Here is a 20,147-nt window from a genome sequence, read left to right on the forward strand (position 1 = left end):
TGACCTAAATTCAATGTCAGCGAGGCCCTTGAGCCAGAAAGCCCATTTCCCCACAGTACTAAAAGATCTGCAGGATTTTCCCTTTATCTTTGATATTCAGGCCCTCAATACTTTCTAAGTTGTAAATGTTTTCTTCCATTGTCTGTGTTATTATTACTTCTCATGTTCCTTTCCTCCTCTTTAGTTGGCTCCTGGATCTGACCTCCATGCTTCTTGGTCTTTTCCCTCAGGTTATCTGCACTGGGTCTCTTATGAGGTATTTCCTCCAGCGATTTTTCTGACCACTAATGTTATTTTCAAAGTCAGTCATTCTCTTTTTCTGTTGGATATCGAACTTTTAATTAAGAAATCGTGGTAGTTTTTAATTTCTGAAAATCTTTTCTATTTTTAGTTCTACAATTCCATGATATTTTTCATTAAAATTATCTTCTGTCTCTTCCATTGGTAGACATCTCTCTTATTTCTGTTGCACTGGTCATCTTTCTTCCCATGCCCCATAAATGAATTTAACTTTTCCTGGCCTACTCAAGCTATGGTTTCCTCAGCATCTGCCAGCACCCTGTTGTGCACATCTCTTGGGCAGTAGCAAATTAAGTGTTAAGAGATGCGGTGGCTTCATTTCTCATGGGCCTGTGAGACCTCTTACCATCTGATAACTTTCTATGAGGAGCTGTTTTGCTCCCAGACCTTTTCAGTCTCAAGCAGCAGTTCTTTCCCAACTACAAAGATTGGAAAGCCCTTCACTAGAGAGCCCCTTCAAGGTTTTCTGAGGTCAGCAGGTCTGTTGCAGCAAACGGCAAATGAAGTCCTCTTATAAAGTGAGTCACAGCAGGGTCTGTAGCTGGAAAAATATACAGCAATTTAAAGAATGAATTTGATCTGTCTGCTGGCTTGCAGTTTATTCGTTATATTTAGGTGAAAAAAAGTCACAAAATCATGTTTATTTTTGTAATTAAACACCTCTCTGTATATAGGTTCACATATGTTGGTATGCACATGGAGAAAGGAATAGAAACCCACACACCTGATACGGTTTGGTTCTGTGTTCCCAACCAAATCTCATCTCAAATTGTAATCCCCACGTGTTGGGGGAGGGGCCTGGTGGGAGGTGATTGGATCATGGGGGTGCATTTCCCCCTTGCTGTTCTCTGGGTTCTCATGAGATTCAATGATTTAAAAGTGTGTGGCAGTTCCCCCCTGACTCTCTCAGTCCTCCTCCTGCTCTGCCATGGTAAGATGTGCTTGCTTCCCCTTTGCCTTCCACCATAATTGTAAGTTTCCTGAGGCCTCCCAGTCATGCTTCCTGTTAAGCCTGTGGAACTGACTCAAACTCAAATCAGCAAGATAAAAATAATCCCATTAAAAAGTGGACAAAGGATATGAATAGACAAATTCTCAAAAGAAGATATGCAAGTGACCGACAAACATGAAAAAAATGCTCAATATCACTAATGGTCAGGGAAATGCAAATTAAAACCACAGTGAGATACCACCTTACTACTGCAAGAATGGTCTTAATAAAAAAATCAGAAAAGAATAGATGTTGGCATGGATGTAGTGAAAAGGGAACACTTCTACACTGCTGGTGGGAATGTAAACTAGTACAACCACTATGGAAAATAGGATGGAGAGTCCTTAAAGAACTAAAAGTAAAACTACCATTTGATCCAGCAATCCCACTACTGGGTATCTACCCAAAGGAAAAGAAGTCATTATGTGAAAAATAACTTGCATTTGCATGTTTATAGCAGCACAATTTGCAATTGCAAAAATATGGAACCAGCCTAAATGCCTGTCAACCAATGAGTGGATAAAGAAAATGTGGTACATATACATTGTGGAATACTACTCAGCCACAAAAAGGAAAAAAATCACAGCAACCTGGATGGAGTGGGAGACCATTATTCTAAGTGAAGTAACTCAGAAATGGAAAACCAAATATTATATGTTCTCATTCATAAGTGGGAGCTAAGCTATGAGGACACAAAGGCATAAGAATGATACAATGGACTTTGGGGACTCTGGGAAAGGGTTGTGGGGAGGGGAGGGATAAAAGACTACACAATGGGCATAGTGTAAACTGCTTGGGTGATGAGTACACCAAAATCTCAGAAATCACCACTAACGAACTTATCCATGCAACCAAACACCACCTGTTCCCCAACAACTATTGAAATTTTTTTTTAAAAAGAAATAATTTCATTGTAATAATGCCAAGGAAAACTTCTAGAATGTCACCTGAATGTAATCCTAAAACTCATTTTTGTCTATATTTATTAAATTTGCTTTAACTTCTATAGACAAACATAGTTAATTACCTTAAAACTTCATAAATTTGCATTTCCAGGCTAGAAGTATAACTTGATTTCACTATTTTGAGCTTGTTTAATTTGAAATTTTTTATTTAAGACTTTCTGACAGTATACATATGGTAGTGTAAGCGTTTCAAGAAATAAGAATTTTAATTTCAAATGACTCGTTAAAATACCAAGCACAATACTGTATGGTATATTCGATACTCAAAGACTTCTTTCTTTTTCCTGCCTGACATAGAAAGAACTTTTAGAAATTAATAAAAATGTGATTTCCAACAATAAAATATCAAAAGATAAGAACAGACAAATCACAAGGGTGAGGATAGCAGCTGCTGCCAATGCTCGGAGGCAGGCAGGCCATCTGAGAACTGTGGCTTCAAGCTGTTTAGAGAGGTAGGCAACAACCTGGAGGGTGGGTCCCTTAGACTGGGTTAGAACACATAGTGCAGCTCCACGCCATTTGTCGGTATGGAGGGAGAAAAGTTTGGCGAGGTCTGGGAGAGTGAGGACGGGGCTGAGGTGAGTGAGAGCCTTCTGGAGTAGACGGAAAGATTGGGTAATAGGCTGTGCAGGTTTTAAAGGCTCATGGAGAGGGCCTTTAGCAGCTTGGTATAACAGTTTAGCAAGTAGAGTGAAGGAGGGAACCCAGAGCCTAAAATATCCCGCTAGTCCTAGAAAAGAGAAAATTTCTTGCTGAGTTTGCAGGAGCGGGAAGGACTGGAGGAGAGATATGCGGTCCGTTGTGAGCCTTCGGGTTTGCGGGGTAAGAGCTAGGCCTAGATAGGTGACTGAGGGGGTGCATGTGTGCTTTCTTAGGGGAGACCTGATACCCCTGTTCTGCCAAGAAGTTTAAAAGAGAGATGGTATGGGCATTGCAGTCTCTTTGAGAGGGGTTACATAGGAGCAGATTATTAACATATTGAAGGAGAGTGGATGGTTTTAGGGATAAGGTAAAGAGGTCTCGAGCAGGGGCCTTTCCAAAAAGGTGGGGGCTGTCTCTAAAACCTTGAGGTAGTACGCACCAGGTGAGCTTACGTGAAAGGTGGGTGTCAGGGTTTTTCCACATAAAGGCAAAGAGGTTTTGGGAATCAGGGTGTAAAGGAATTGTGGGAAAAAAAGCATCCTTTAGGGTTAGAACAGAAAAATGGGTGGTATTGGAGGGAACTGTGGAGAGTAAAGTATATGGGTTAGGAACTACTGGACATACTGGGAGTACAGCTTGGTTAATGAGCCTGAGATCCTGGACTAATTGATAAGTTCCATCTGGCTTTTTAACAGGTAGAATTGGTGTGTGAAAGGGAAATTTGTTAGGTGGAGTAGGTGACTGGCGAGGAGGCCAGAAATGATAGGCTTTAGGCCTATGAGAGTTGCTTGGGGGATGTAATACTGCTTCTGTGATAGGAACTGGGTGGTCTCTTTAAAGGTAATGCGGAGGGGGGTGTGGTGTTTTGCAACTGAGGGTCTGGAAGTATCCTAAACAGCGGGGTTAACTACGGATGGGGGATAAGGAAAAGTTGCATGTTTTAAGGTGGGAGGTTGGAGGAGCAGAAGTTAGAAGCCCCGGAGGGGTCTGGGTCGATGCGTTGGGTACTGTGGGGAATGTGGAAATGGATAGTGTGGAGTTTTGAAAGGATGTCTCTGCCTAGGAGTGGAGTTGGGCATGGGGGCAGGACTCAGAAAGAGTGAGTGAAGGAAAAGGTGTGTGGGGAGCAGAAAAGTGGAGGGGTGGCTTGGGGTTTGGAGACTCGTCCATCAATTCACACAACAGAGACTTGGCAGGACTGGGTGGGTTCTGAAAAATTAGGTAAAGCAGAGTAGGTTGTCCCATATTAATTTAAAAAAAAAACATACTGGCCTACCTGCCACCATCAGGGTTACACTTGGCTCAGATGAAGCGATGGTAGTTGCCGGGGCATCCGTTCCAGGACACCATCAGTCTTCAGTAGCAAGGACAATGAGATTCGAGTAGGAGGTTTTGGGCGGCTTAGGAAGGGGCAGTCCTTGCGGGGGCCACTCACAGTCCAACTTCCTGTGGGGTCCTTCACAGAGGGGACACGGCCTGGTGGGCTTACCTGGGTTTGGGCATTGTCTGGACTAGTGGCCTTCATTGCCACACTTGAAACCGACAGGTGGAGGTGGATTGCTAGGAGGCTTCCTTGTGGAGCTGCGACCCTGTGGGCCTGCAGGGCCCCTGATGGTGGAAGCAAGCATTTGAAACTCTGCCTGTTTTTGCCTTTTACTTCCCTCATTATGATTGTTAAAGACTTTGAAGGCTAAATTAAGAAGGTCTCATTCTGGGGTGTGAGGGCCATCATCAAGCTTCTGAAACTTGTACCGAATATCAGGGGTGGACTGGGAGATGAACCGAAGGTTTAAGATAGTAGTTGTTTCTGGGCTTGCTGGGTCCAGGTTGGTATATTTTCTCATGGCTTCAGTTAAACCAGAGAGAAAAAGGGCTGGGTTTTTATTAGGACCTTGGGTGATTTCTGAAAGTTTTTTATAGTTTACCACTTTATGGGCACCCTTTTTGAGTCCTGCAGGGAGACACACAATCATGTGGTCTCAATGGCGGTGTCCAGAGGTCCTGTCTTGATAATCCCAGAGGGGTCCTGGTTGGGGACTGCCTCTGTGCCAGTAGGCTGGGCAGGAGCTTGGTGATGAATTGTATTAGCATGTGACGGAGCTAGGGTCCAGATATGGTCTCGGTCTTCTGGGGTGAGGGTGGAAGAGAGGAGAACATAGAGGTCATGCCAGGTTAGTTCATAAGACTGGGTGAGGTACTGAAACTCTCTAATGTAAGAGGTAGGGTCTTCTGGAAATGAACTGAGTCTTTTGTTAATTTGAGAGAGATCAGTGAGGGAGAAGGGAACATGAACTCTAAAAACACCTTCAGTTCCTGCTACTTCCCAAAGTGGGCACTCTAGCACCTGCACTGAAGTAAAGGTGGGGCATGGGCCAAAGATGGCACCCAAGTGAGTATGGGCAGGAGAGAAGGAAGAAGCCGGAAGTGGTTCTTGCTGAGTGTTTGAAGGGGAAAGGGGGGATGAGTTAACAGGCAGTGGGGGATAGATAGGGGCATAAGGTGTTGGGATGGGTTTACAAGCCTCAGGAGAGGGTGGTAGGGGAGGAGAATGGGTACAGGCAATTCTAGAATTGTCCTGAGGAGGGGACGGTGTAGAAGAAAAAGTGGATACTGCTGACTGAGAAGATGGCAGCTAGGAAGAGGGCAGCTGGGAAATGGCGGTTGAGAATATAATGAGGAGGCTTGGGGGGTTAAAGAAGACGGTTGAGAGGAAGAGGTAGGGGCTAGGAGGGGTAGACAGCAGTCAGCTGGATTGAATGAGGAAAAAGAGGTAGGGTCAGGAGGAGAAAGGTGATCAGGGCAGCAAGAATGGAGGAGAAGGATTTGAACAGGTGAGCAAGAATTGCAGAGGTCAAGTTGTGATCTGAGTGCAAAAAGGCCTGGACATAAGGAATTTCTCCCCATTTCTCCAGTCGTCGGCAATAATTGCTTAAATCAGTTAAAACTGTAAAGTCAAATGTTTCATTTGTGGGCCATTTGGACCCATTATCCAATTCGTATTGTGGCCAGACTGAATTGCAAAAAATGACAAGACACTTAGGGTGGTTATCTTGCCTGAGGCCTAAGGTTTGCGGGTTTTTTATGAGGCAGGCTAGAGGGCTGTTTTTTGTAATGGAGGACCACAAGTTTCCCCATAATGGAGAGTAGGCTTGGGAGAACACGGAAAAGGAGACTGTCCTGGATGGCTGGAGGGATACGATAAAAGGAGCGATTGTTACTACTGCGTTTTTCGCTCCTGGAACAGGATCAAATGGCTTAGAGGCATCCCCCTAAGACCAGATGATCAGCGAGTGCCTGGCACATGCCAGAGCCTTCTTGGACCAACGTTGGGTTTTCAGACTGGAGAAACCAAGAGAGGCTGTGCAGATTTTTACCTGTTAACTGGTCTCCTGGGAAAACTTACCAGTAGGTGAGATCGGTGACTGAGGTGCATGCACAGAGAGGCAACTGGAGACTGAGGAGCTTCCTTTGTCTGCTCTCTGGAATGGAGGGGTAGGTCCACGAGGGACATGGACTGGAGCCCCTCCCAGGTTTCAGCACCAGATGTAAGGTTCTTTTATCAGTTCGAACCCTGCGAGGACACCAATAGGCAGGAGTCAGTGTGGAACAACATGCTGTTTAATGAACACCTGGGTGCAGGCAGGCTGAGGCCTACAGTGGCGTCAGCCCCAAGTGAGGACAGGGCAAAAAGGTTTTATAGACTCCTGTAAACAGGAAGTGTCCTAGTCTGACGTAACTGCTACATTGTACCCAGATGTCCTCTTTCTCAATCTTCAGGGGTACGTGTCTTCCGGCCAGGGTAGGTGTCTTCTGGCAGGCTCTCTTCCTGCTTCTGCTATCTTGCTGATGCCTGCTGCTAACATAAGTGGCCTTGTGCCTTGGGAGTGGGCCTGAGAAGGGAGGAGTTATTCATCTCCCTAAGCCTTCAGGCCCCATGGAGAATCTTACAAGACCCCCCCACTATGACCACAGACACATACATTCTAAAATCTTAGGATTCACTGCTGACTTTTCTCAAATTATTAAGTAAGAAGTAACATAAACCAAAGCTTCCAAAGAATAGAAGAGGAAATGCTTCTCAACTTTTTTTTAATGAAGTCAGCATAATCTCAATAACTAAAACACAGCAAGGACATTTTAAAGAAAAACACATTCCAATATCACACATGAATGTAGATGTAAAAATCCTAATCAGAATATTAGCAAATTGGATTCAGCAATATGCAAAAAGGAGAATATATGATTATCAAATGGGAATTTATTTCAGAAATACAAGTGTGGTTTAATATTTAAAATTGAATTAATTTAATTTGCTTTATTCTCCAAAATTTAGCATCCATTCATAATGAAAACTCTTAGTAAACTAGGAATAGACGTTGGAATGTCTGCAAAAACTTACAGCAAACATCATCCTTAATGGCAAATTATTGAAGGGTCTGCCTGAGATTACAAATAAGACAAGAATATCTGCTCTCACATATTTATATTCAAAATTGTATGGGAGGTCCTATCCAGTGCAAAAAGGAAGAAAAAGAAATGAAAGGCATAAGAATTGAAAAGGAGAAATAAGATGGCATTATTTGCAAATGACATTATTGTGTACATAGAAAATCCAAAAGAATTTATAAACTCCTATAATCATGTGAATTTATTAATACATATGAATAGGTCAGTATACCAAAAATCACACTATTTCTGTATTGCAGAAATAAACATATAGGAATGAAATTTTAAAAATACCATTGATACTAGCATGAAAAAAAATAGTCCACCTTTAAGTAATATTGCATCAAACACTGAGGACAAGCAAAATATCTGCAAGGCATTTACACTGAAAACTACAAAACACTACTGAAATTTTTCTAATCTAAAAAATTGAAGCATATATATCCATGAATTGTAAAGATCTTAGTCAACTTTCCAAATTGATCTGTAGATCTATAAATTCATTGCAATCCTAGTCAAAAGCTCATTTTATTTTCTTAGATGGACATTGACAACCTGATTCTAAAATTTACATTTAAATAAAAAGGGCCAAGAATGGTTAAAGCAATCTTGGAAAACAAAGCTTAAGGGCTTACACTACAAGACATCAAAACTTATGAAGCTACACTTATTACAATAGAGTAGTAATAGAGCAAAGGCAAATAGAACAATGAAACAGAATAAAGAGTTTGAGGCAAAATCCACGCATTTGGTTTATGATATCTGATTTATGACAAAGATGACACTGTAGTATATTGAGAATGAATTGTAGTTTTAATAAATGGTGCCAGACCAGTTAAATATGCACATGGAAAACAATCTTAATTTCTAGTTCAAGCCATACACAGAATCTATTCAAGATGAATGATTGAACATAATATGAAGGTAAATCAAAGTTTTTAGAGGAAAATTTAGAGGACTATCTTCAATAGCTTGGAGTAGGTAAAGACTTCTTAAAGAGCATAGAGGATTGGACAAATTGGATTTATAAATTTTATAAATTATATAAATTATAAATCCAAATTTATAATTGGATAAATTGTGTTTCCTTTGTGATTAGCAATTAAAATTGAGAACTTCTGTTTATCAAAAGTCACAATTGAGAAAGTGAAAAGGTAGCACAAAGAGGGATAGAAAAATATTACATAAAAATATTGGAGATATATATATATATTTATATGAATATATATATTTTTTTCTCCAGCAAAGACTCATATCCAGAATTCATTTTACACTAACTGGGACCTAACTGTTGATTTTTAGCAACCTAAGATAATTTTAATACAAATGGATAATTGAATAAGTACATGTATATGGGAATAAACATCAGCTTCAGCTATTACTTGAAATATCATCAACTAAATATTAATGAGATATAAAACCACAGCACTTCTAAATTATGTACAAAATATTGATATAAACAAAATATTAAAGATTTATGATTTCAGAACTCTTCACAAAGCTTTCAAAGCACGTTCCCACTTGTAAGGATGTACCAGATGCTGTACTTGATACTGAACATTCAAAGGTGAGTAATAACTCTTTTCCTGGCAATAGTGCTTCCCTACATTTTGAAAACCATGACACAGTAGAAAATAATACGTGTTATGTCCAACTATGGTAAAAAGAGGTAGTTGCTTATAGCTAGAAATTCTGGTCCAAGGCTCTAGCCAACATAGATATTGTCCAGGTTACTCCACTTTATGAGTTGAGATTAGTATCTGTCCATATTTGTAATCCATTTGTGCCTTAAGAAATCCATCACCAGCCTTTCTTCTTTTGTTCTAGCTTTTCTTTTACAAAAGATCCGGTGAACATCTCATGTTCCCGGTGGGAGAACTGGTGCTTTCTCTAGATGCCTTTGGATCTGAGATAGGTACATGAGCTAGATTTCTTATGTTCTTCCTCAATCTGGGTATCTTGGTGCAACTAGACTATTCACAACTTGTTGCATGGAAGCAATAATTGGTGTCTTGTTATTCTGCCTCCTGCCTCCACTTCTGTTTTCTGTTCTTTCTCCATGTAGTATGCATTTTCCTCATCCAGAGGGATACATGATTTCCATTATATGAAGTGCAGTATAATTTGGCTTTGAAATAGCTGAGATAAAATTTTTCATTTGCAATGGGAATATGGCTGAAGTAAAATGATAGGTAAGCATTTCATAAAGTGGTATATAATCATAGAATTTATGCTTATTTTAAAATTATTATAGTTTTTATCCTAATTCTGTATATAACTTTCTTAGTTCTTTACAGTTGATGAATGCAAATTCTCTATACAGGTCTCAGAAAACTCTCTTGACTTATACAAAATGTGAACTTATGTCTAGTTTACAAACGTGTTTTATTTAAACTTATTTATAAAATGTTGAACATGTAATTAATTGATGGGTTTACTGTGATACCTAGCTAGATACCAAGTCAAGTGATGATTTAGAAGATTATCATAATATATTCACACATGAAAGTTTAATTCATTAATTATGATATCCTTTTATCTAGCATAAATATTTAGAGAGAACAATGGTCTATGATCACAGCATTAATTCTTACTAGGATTAGATTATAGTTGGACAATGTAATCACATAAATGCTCAAACTGAGGTAACAGGAACAGCCAGAACAAGATTCTGTAGGCTGGTTTACAGTCATCTGATTGCTACTGGTGGTGGGAACCTTAGAGATGATGAGCTTTACATAGGAATGTTAGTAGCAAGCGTTAGCCAAGCAGAATGTTGTTTAATGAGGTGAGGCCATTGGAATTGGTAAAGGCTATGACCCCCATAATAAAACTTTATGAGGCTACAACTTCCTAATTATGAACAGTCAGAAATGAATTAACAACCCAAATCATTAAAGACAAAATGATTCAATTGTTATTCTCCAACTTCCTATAATGAGACAATTCTGTAACCAAATATTTCAGTATATGATTTTGGGATTCCTAAGTAAAGAAAGACATTTTTACTAAAATAAACTAGTAATTAAGTTGCCTATAATATGTTATTCATTAATAGACTGGTAAGAAGGTAATGAACAGAGTGTATTACAAAATGGGTAAACGCATTCTTAATGTGTAATGATTTTTGAGGCAATTGGAAGAGAGAGTATAAAGACAATTTATGTAAGTATTTCTAATTATCAGTATAAATTCTATAAATTCTGTAGTTTTCTTCAAACCACTTACACACATTTCTTGGTAAAATTAATTCAAAGTATTTTGGATTTTCGTGTAGATATTAAGAATTATTAACCTCTAGTAATTAACAGTATATATGAATGTAAAAGTTTTATCTTGTATTTAGTCACATTACTAATCAATTTTGTCAGTTTTCCAATTGATTCTTTGGCCTTTTCTGAATAAGCAGCCTAAGATTGTAATTAGCAATATTGTTAATATTGTATTACTGTTAAGTATCAATAATGTTTACAATGTCTTTACAAATGACTTGTTCATATTGGGATCAAAATGAAATCCACATATTTCATTTGGTGGCTATGTTTCTTGTAATCTATAGCAGCCTTCTCCTGTATTGTCATGACATTTATTTATGGATAAATTTGATCATTTGCCCTGTAAGAGTTCCCACAATTTGTATTTGGCTCATGACATTTTAAGATGTTTCTCCATCTCCTCTATTTCCTGTAAACCAGTAGTTAGGTCCAAGATCTTGAATGAATTCAGGTCTAAAATTTTTTTGGCAAGTATTCTTCATAGGTGATACTGTATGCTTTCAACTGTATCATGCTAAGAGTATGGTAATGTCTGATTGTTACACTTTTATTAATGTGAAAATGGGTCAGGGATTTCACGTGATGTCAGACTGATTCATTCATTAAAAAAATTAGATCAACCTTTTTTTATTATACTTTAAGTTCTAGGGTACAAGTGCACAACGTGCAGGTTTGTTACATATGTATACATGTGCCATGTTGGTGTGCTGCACCCATTAACTCGTCATTTACATTAGTTATATCTCCTAATGCTATCCATCCCCCCCTCCCCTCACCCCACAACAGGCCCCAGTGTGTGATGTTCCCCTTCCTGTGTCCAAGTGTTCTCATTGTTCAATTCCCACCTATGAGTGAGAACATGCGGTGTTTGGTTTTTTATCCTTGTGATAGTTTGCTGAGAATGATGGTTTCCAGCTTCATCCATGTCCCTACCTACAAAGGACATGAACTCATCCTTTTTTATGGCTGCATAGTATTCCATGATGTATATGTGCCACATTTTCTTATTCCAGTCTATCATTGATGGATATTTGGGTTGGTTCCAAGTCTTTGCTATTGTGAATAGTGCCGCAATAAACATATGTGTGCATGTGTCTTTATAGCAGCATGATTTATAATCCTTTGGGTATATACCCAGTAATGGGATTGCTGGATCAAATGGTATTTCTAGTTCTAGATCCTTAAGGAATCACCACACTGTCTTCCACAATGGTTGAACTAGTTTACAGTCCTACCAACAGTGTAAAAGTGTTCCTATTTCTCCACATCCTCTCCAGCACCTGTTGTTTCCTGACTTTAATGATCGCCATTCTAACTGGTGTGAGATGGTATCTCATTGTGGTTTTGATTTGCATTTCTCTGATGGCCAGTGATGATGAGCATTTTTTCATGTGTCTTTTGGCTGCATAAATGTCTTCTTTTGAGAAGTGTCTGTTCATATCCTTTGCCCACTTGTTGATGGGGTTGTTTGTTTTTTTCTTGTAAATTTGTTTGAGTTCTTTGTAGATTCTGGCTATTATCCCTTTGTCAGATGAGTAGATTGCAAAATTTTTTTCCCATTCTGTAGGTTTCCTGTTCACTCTGATGGTAGTTTCTTTTGCTGTGCAGAAGCTCTTTAGTTTAATTAGATCCCATTTGTCAGTTTTGGCTTTTGTTGCCATTGCTTTTTGTGTTTTAGACATGAAGTCCTTGCCCATGCCTATGTCCTGAATGGTACTGCCTAGCTTTTCTTCTAGCGTTTTTATGGTTTTAGGTCTAACATTTAAGTCTTTAATCCATCTTGAATTAATTTTTGTATAAGGTGTAAGGAAGGGATTCATTTTCAGCTTTCTACATGTGGCTAGCCAGTTTTCCCAGCACCATTTATTAGATAGGGAATCCTTTCCCCATTTCTTGTTTTTGTCAGGTTTGTCAAAGATCAGATGGTTGTGGAAGTGTGGTGTTATTTTTGAGGGCTCTGTTCTGTTCCATTGATCTATATCTCTGTTTTGGTACCAGTACCATGCTGTTTTGGTTACTGTAGCCTTGTAGTATAGTTTGAAGTCAGGTAGCGTGATGCCTCCAGCTTTGTTCTTTTGGCTTAGGATTGTCTTGGCAATGCAGGCTCTTCTTTGATTCCATGTGAACTTTAAAGTAGTTTTTTCAATTCTGTGAAGAAAGTCGTTGGTAGCTTGATGGGGATGGCATTGAAGCTGCAAATTACCTTGGGCAGTATGGCCGTTTTCATGATATTGATTCTTCCTATCCATGAGCATAGAATGTTCTTCCATTTGTTTGTGTCTTCTTTTATTTTGTTGAGCAGTGGTTTGTAGTTCTCCTTGAAGAGGTCCTTCACATCCCTTGTAAGTTGGATTCCTGGTATTTTTTTCTCTTTGAAGCAATTGTGAATGGGAGTTCACTCATGATTTGGCTCTCTGTTTGTCTATTATTGGTGTATAGGAATGCTTGTGATTTTTCACATTGATTTTGTATCCTTGAGACTTTGCTGAAGTTGCTTATCAGCTTAAGGAGATTTTGGGCTGAGACGATGGGGTTTTCTAAATATACAATCATATCATCTGCAAAGAGGGACAATTTGACTCCCTCTTTTCCTAATTGAATACCCTTTATTTCTTTCTCCTGCCTGATTGCCCTGGCCAGAACTTCCAATACTATGTTGAATAAGAGTGGTGAGAGAGGGCATCCCTGTCTTGTGCCAGTTTTCAAAGGCAATACTTCCAGTTTTTGTCCATTCAGTATGATATTGGCTGTGGGTTTGTCATAGATAGCTCTTATTATTTTGAGATACGTCCCATCAATACCTAATTTATTGAGAGTTTTTAGCATGAAGGGCTGTCGAATTTTGTCAAAGGCCTTTTCTGCATCTATTGAGATAATCGTGTGGTTTTTGTCTTTGGTTCTGTTTATATGCTGGATTACATTTATGGATTTGCGTGTGTTGAACCAGCCTTACATCCTAGAGATGAAGCCCACTGGATCATGGTGGATAAGCTTTTTGATGTGTTGCTGGATTTGGTTTGCCAGTATTTTATTGAGGATTTTTGCATCGATGTTCATCAGGGATATTGGTCTAAAATTCTCTTTTTTGGTTGTGTCTCTGCCAGGCTTTGGTATCTGGATGATGCTGGCCTCATAAAACGAGTTAGGGAGGATTCCGTCTTTTTCTATTGATTGGAATACTTTCAGAAGGAATGGTACCAGCTCCTCCTTGTACCTCTGGTAGAATTTGACTGTGAATTCATCTGGTCCTGGACTTTTTTTGGTTGGTAGGCTATTAATTATTGCCTCAATTTCAGCTCCTGTTGTTGGTCTATTCAGGGATTCAACTTCTTCCTGGTTTAGTCTTGGGAGGGTGTATGTGTCCAGGAATTTATCCATTTCTTCTAGATTTTCTAGTTTATTTGTGTAGAGGTGTTCATAGTATTCTCTGATGGTAGTTTGTATTTCTGTGGGATTGGTGGTGATATCCCCTTTATCATTTTTTATTGCATCTATTTGATTCTTCTCTCTTTTCTTCTTTATTAGTCTTGCTAGTGGTTTATCAATTTTGTTGATCTTTTCAAAATCTAGCTCCTGGTTTCATTGATTTTTTGAAGGGTTTTTTGTGTCTCCATTTCTTTCAGTTCTGCTCTGATCTTAGTTATTTCTTGCTTTCTGCTAGCTTTTGAATGTGTTTGCTCTTGCTTCTCTAGTTCTTTTAATTGTGATGTTAGGGTGTCAATTTTAGATCTTTCCTGCTTTCTCTTGTGGGCATTTAGTGCTATAAATTTCCCTCTGCACACTGCTTTAAATGTGTCCCAGAGATTCTGGTATGTTGTGTCTTTGTTCTCATTGGTTTCAAAGAACATCTTTATTTCTGCCTTCATTTCATTATGTACCCAGTAGTCATTCAGGAGCAGATTGTTCAGTTTCCATGTAGTTGAGTGGTTTTGAGTGAGTTTCTTAATCCTGAGTTCTATTTTGATTGCACTGTGGTCTGAGAGACAGCTTGTTATAATTTCTGTTCTTTTACATTTGCTGAGGAGTGCTTTACTCCCAACTATGTGGTCAGTTTTTGAATAAGTGCGATGTGGTGCTGAGAAGAATGTATATTCTGTTGATTTGGGGTGGAGAGTTCTGTAGATGTCTGTTAGGTCCACTCGGTGCAGAGCTGTGTTCAATTCCTGGATATCCTTGTTAACTTTCTGTCTTGTTGACAGTGGAGTGTTAAAAGTCTCCCATTATTATTGTGTGGGAGTCTAAGTCTTTTTGTAGGTCTCTAAGGACTTGCTTTATGAATTTGGGTACTCCTGTATTGGGTGCATAGGTATTTATGATAGTTAGCTCTTCTTGTTGAATTGATCCCTTTACCATTATGTAATGGCCTTCTTTGTCTCTTTTGATCTTTGTTGGTTTAAAGTCTGTTTTATCAGAGTCTAGGATTGCAACCCCTGCCTTTTTTTTTTTGTTTTTCATTTGCTTGGTAGATCTTCCTCCATCCCTTTATTTTGAGCCTATGTGTGTCTCTGTACATGAGATGGGTCTCCTGAATACAGCACACTGGTGGGTCTTGAGTCTTTATCCAATTTGCCAGTGTTTGTCTTTTAATGGGAGCATTTAGCCCATTTACATTTAAGGTTAATATTGTTATGTGTGAATTTGATCCTGTCATTATGATGTTAGCTGGTTATTTTGCTCGTTATTTTGCAGTTTCTTCCTAGCATCAATGGTCTTTACAATTTGGCATGTTTTTGCAGTGGCTGCTACCAGTTGTTCCTTTCCGTGTTTAGTGCTTCCTTCAGGAGCTCTTGTAGGGCAGGCCTGATGGTGACAAAATCTCTCAGCATTTGCTTGTCTATAAAGGATTTTATTTCTCCTTTACTTATGGAGCTTAGTTTGACTGGATATGAAATTCTGGGTTGAAAATTCTTTTCTTTAAGAATGTTGAATATTGGCCCCCACTCTCTTCTGGCTTGTAGAGCTTCTGTCGAGAGATCCACTGTTAGTCTGATGGGCTTCCCTTTGTGGTTAACCCGACCTTTCTCTCTGGCTGCCCTTAACATTTTTTCCTTCATTTCCACCTTGGTGAATCTGACAATTATGTGTCTTGGAGTTGCTCTTCTCGAGGAGTATCTTTGTGGTGTTCTCTGTATTTCCTGAATTTGAATGTTGGCCTGCCTCGCTACGTTGGGGAGGTTCTCCTGAATAACATCCGGCGGAGTGTTTTCCAACTTGGTTCCATTCTCCCCATCACTTTCAGGTACACCAGTCAGACGTAGATTTGGTCTTTTCACATAGTCCCACAGTTCTTGGAGGCTTTGTTCATTTCTTTTTACTCTTTTTTCTCTAAACTTCTCTTCTCATTTCTTAGACAAATGGCTAACTACAATAACCAGTGTAGAGAAGTCCTTAAATGACCTGATGGAGCTGAAAACCATGGTACGAGAACTACATGACGAATGCACAAGCTTCAGTAGCTGATTCGTTCAACTGGAAGAAAGGATATCAGTGATTGAAGATCAAATGAATGAAATGAAGTGAGAAGAGAAGTTTAGAGAAAATAGATCAACTTTTTAACCTAATGATTTTAAGCAGCCATCGATAATCATTGCCAAGATCTATTATTTTATTAAGGAATCAAAATAGTGATTTTTCTAATTTTGTCATTGTTCTGCATTTATTCACTGTGATTTTTCTGTAAAGAACTTTCCTTCATCAACTGTGCTTATCCTCACATACAGGTTATAAGGGAAAACATGAATATTTGATTCAATTTGCAGAATAATGAGTGAGTTCGTAGCAACCTCCAGAAGCTACAAAATGTTTTGTTTTAATTTTAGTATATTCTTGCAGAACATGGAATATACAAATATATCTATGTTTTTTCATCTACTTTAATTCACTGTAGTAATTTATTTTATTTTTTATAATGAAAGTCTTCATAAATTTGACATATGACTTTTGGCTACTTCACTTAAGAGTGAGTGTGTATGTTGCAGATTCATGTGTGTGGTTTGCATTTTTTTGAGGTTTTGGTTTGTTCTTATTTTTCTTATTTCACATTTATGTTTTTAAAGTTATTCTTTCTTTATTTTTTTAATCACAGCAATCCTCCCCTCATCCATGGTTTCATTTTCTATGGTTCCAGTTACTCATGGTCAACCATGGTCAGAAAACAGGTAAGTACAATACATTATGATATTTTTAGAGAGACAACATTCATGTAACTTTTATTACAGTATATTGATATAATTATTTTGTTTTATTATTGTTGTTGTTAGTCACTTACTATCCCTAATTTGTAAATTAAACTTTATCATGGTTATGTATGTATTGGAAAAGCGTAATATGTGATATGGTTTGGATCTGTGTCCCTGCCCAAATCTTATGTCAAATTGTAATTCCCAGTGCTGGAGATAGAGCTTGGTGAGAGGTGATTTGATCATGGGGCTGTTTCTCATGAATAGTTTAACACTGTCCCTCTAGGTGCTAGTTCTGTGATAGCAGGCGAGTTCTCGTGAGATCTCATCATTGAAAAGTGTGTGGCACCTCCCCCAACCTTGGTCCTGCTCCTGTAACATGTAAGACACCTGCTCCTGCTTTGCCTTCTGCCAGGAGTAAAAGCTCCCCTAGGCCTCCTACGAGGCAGATGCTGCCATGCTTCTTGCATAACCTGTGGAACCGTAAGCCAATTAAACCTCTTTTCTTCACCCAGTCTCAGGTATTTCTTTATAGCAATGTGAGAACAGACTAATACAGTATATATAAGGTTTGGTACTGTCCTCAGTTTCGGGCATCCGCTGGGGGTCTTAAAATGTATACCTTGAGGATAAGGGTAAACTATTGTGTAGTAAAAATATGGTCTTCATAATTTCTGCTGTTGGGAATTTATTAAGTATCTTTACTCCATTATTAATTTTCTATATCTTCTTTATTGTGTCTATTTTATCTATTATAGATTAATACTGTAAATTCTCCTACAGAGAGTGTATTTCTGCCCATTTTTCCTTATATATCTAGTATTTTTATTCTACATACTTTTGCAACCTCTACATATTTTTTCTTCGTATTTGTATGATAAATTGTGCCAATTTCATTGTTTCTATTGTTCTTTGTTATTTTGTTTCAGTACTTTCTCCTGGAGATAAAGAATTTGATACTTTCCCATCTTTTCTTCCCAGTCTGAGATTAAAAATTCTCATTTATTATTTTTATTAAAAATAAATATTAATATATACTTTCAAATAGTTAAAAGGATATTGAATGTTGCCAACACAAACAAATGATCAATGTTTGAGATGATCAATATGCTAATTACCCTGATCTGATCACTGTATATTATATGTATGGAAATATCACTATATAACCTATGAATGTGCTAAATTATTATTAAAAATGATAATCATAAAAATTAAGGTTGTAACCATGTATAAAATAATCATTTAAATTTATAATTAGATTGTTAGCTGATTTCATGTTCTTTTTGGTATCAACACTCAATTGTTATTTTTGTTTTACCTTTAATTTTTCTAGGATGTGCTTTAAACATTTTATTCAGTAATTATCTGTATTTGGAATATATTTAGGGTTCTCATATTCATGATTTCCTTCTTGCCTTCATTTACATGTGGAAACCTGAGCAGAAACTTTAGTGGGAAGAAAATCTTGGAGTTACAACTGTTTCCTTCAAAGCTCTGTAGATGTTACTTCCTGTCTTCTGACACCCACAGAAGAAATGTTTGAGGCCTTCAAATTCTTTTCTTTTGTGGGTGGCGTAAGTGTTTTTGCTGTGTTTCCCTGGATCCTTTTTTACCCCAGAGGTCCCTTTAAACATTATCATCACTGGATCAATGTCATTAAATCATCTGACTTAAGATCCAGATATTTTACTGTCTGTCTATTCTCTCCTTGTCGAAGTAGAATTTTTGAAAGAGAAAATGTGCCTGACACCATCTTTTCTAGAATTCTGTCCAAACAAGGACATATGTGGTCAAATTTTTATTTATGTAGATAACTCTGGTGACCATGAAATATCATTATGTTGTTGGGAAGGATGAGAATGGGTGAAGAGGGAGAAGGAACACTGGAGGCTGGGAGACCCAATAGGTGACTGTGTCATAGTCTAGTAAACAACAAGGAGGGTAGCAATGGTAGGAATAGCGAAAAGGGGATAAAGTCATGAAATCTGATAACATGAAATCCACATGACTTGGTGACTTATTGGCTTTTGTTGGGAGGGATGCACAGATTGCTGATCAGGTACCAGTTAGTGCCATCAACTAAAATACACGAGGAAAAAGTGGGGTCGAGGGAGACCAATTTTGTTTCAGATTCCTTTTACTTTTTTTATTAGGAAAAAGAAAATTATTATTTTGCTTATATTTTTGGTCTGATTTTAACTTATGGGTTTGTCTAATTATTTTCCAGTGTATTTGTGTGTGTTTATTGGGGAACAAATGTGATGTTCGATTTAACAAGTCACAGAATTTTTCTGTGTTCTTTGTTACTGCATTGTTGCTCATGTGTTAAATTAATTTTATTTCCAGTGTCTATATTATTTACATAATGATGTAAATATTTATCATTTTAAAATCATATTTAGGACAGACTCAGAACACTGTCAGCCTTTACAATTCTAAACAAGTGCCTACACTAGTTTCTCATAATCATAATAGCTTTGAAATTAGATGAGGCTCTAAGTTAATCATACAAAAAAATTCCAAACAAACCTTAAATCATTTAAGGGATTGTAGAAAGTATTAGCCAAATTTGAAATTTATGTTATTTATTATAAATTTCTTTCACTGACAAATTAAAAATCCCCTGTAAATCGTAAGAAGGGATGCACATTTATACCGGGAACTTGACTGTTAAAAAAGCACGTTAATGTTACTTCAGAAGTATTGTGAAAGAGCTAAAGAAGGCAGTATTTCCTTCCAAATATTCAAGAGTCATTGGTATTTAATGAAGAGGGATTTGGGGTTTCCTGATTTATTAGGATAGTTTTTTTCTAAAAAATCTATAGCAGAAAATAATATGTAATCTAAAAGTTTTTCAATTTGGGCTTAATAAAATCTTAGGATTGGATCTTACTGTTTTGAAACTTATTTATTCATATCACATATAAGGCTACTTTTCAAGTTTCAATAAAGGCAATTATTTTTCATGCTTTATATTTTTGTTTCTTCAGGGATTTTGATCTTTTAAAGTTTTCCACTTCAGTTTATCATTAATAATTTAATTACAAAAGTAGTAATTTTAAAATTAAAAATAAATTCAAACAATACCAAAGAATATGATGTGAAAATATTACTTCAGCTGCTTCTCATCCCAGATCCCATTGTCCAAATTAAGCACTATTCATTGTTGCTTAATCATATTGCTTAACCTTTAAAGAAGGCCTAATTCTTTAACTTTAAATAATTTAGCCCGGGGGAGAAACAGTATCTAGTTCTCTTACAAGTAACAAGAACTAAGTATCAATACCTTTAAATTGTGATAACTCACTAACCTAGAGATACTGAATAATATTGAAAATGTTTGAACCTT

The sequence above is a fragment of the Gorilla gorilla genome, chromosome 1 (genome assembly GCF_029281585.2).
Source record: "Gorilla gorilla gorilla isolate KB3781 chromosome 1, NHGRI_mGorGor1-v2.1_pri, whole genome shotgun sequence".
Classification (NCBI taxonomy): Eukaryota; Metazoa; Chordata; class Mammalia; order Primates; family Hominidae; genus Gorilla; species Gorilla gorilla.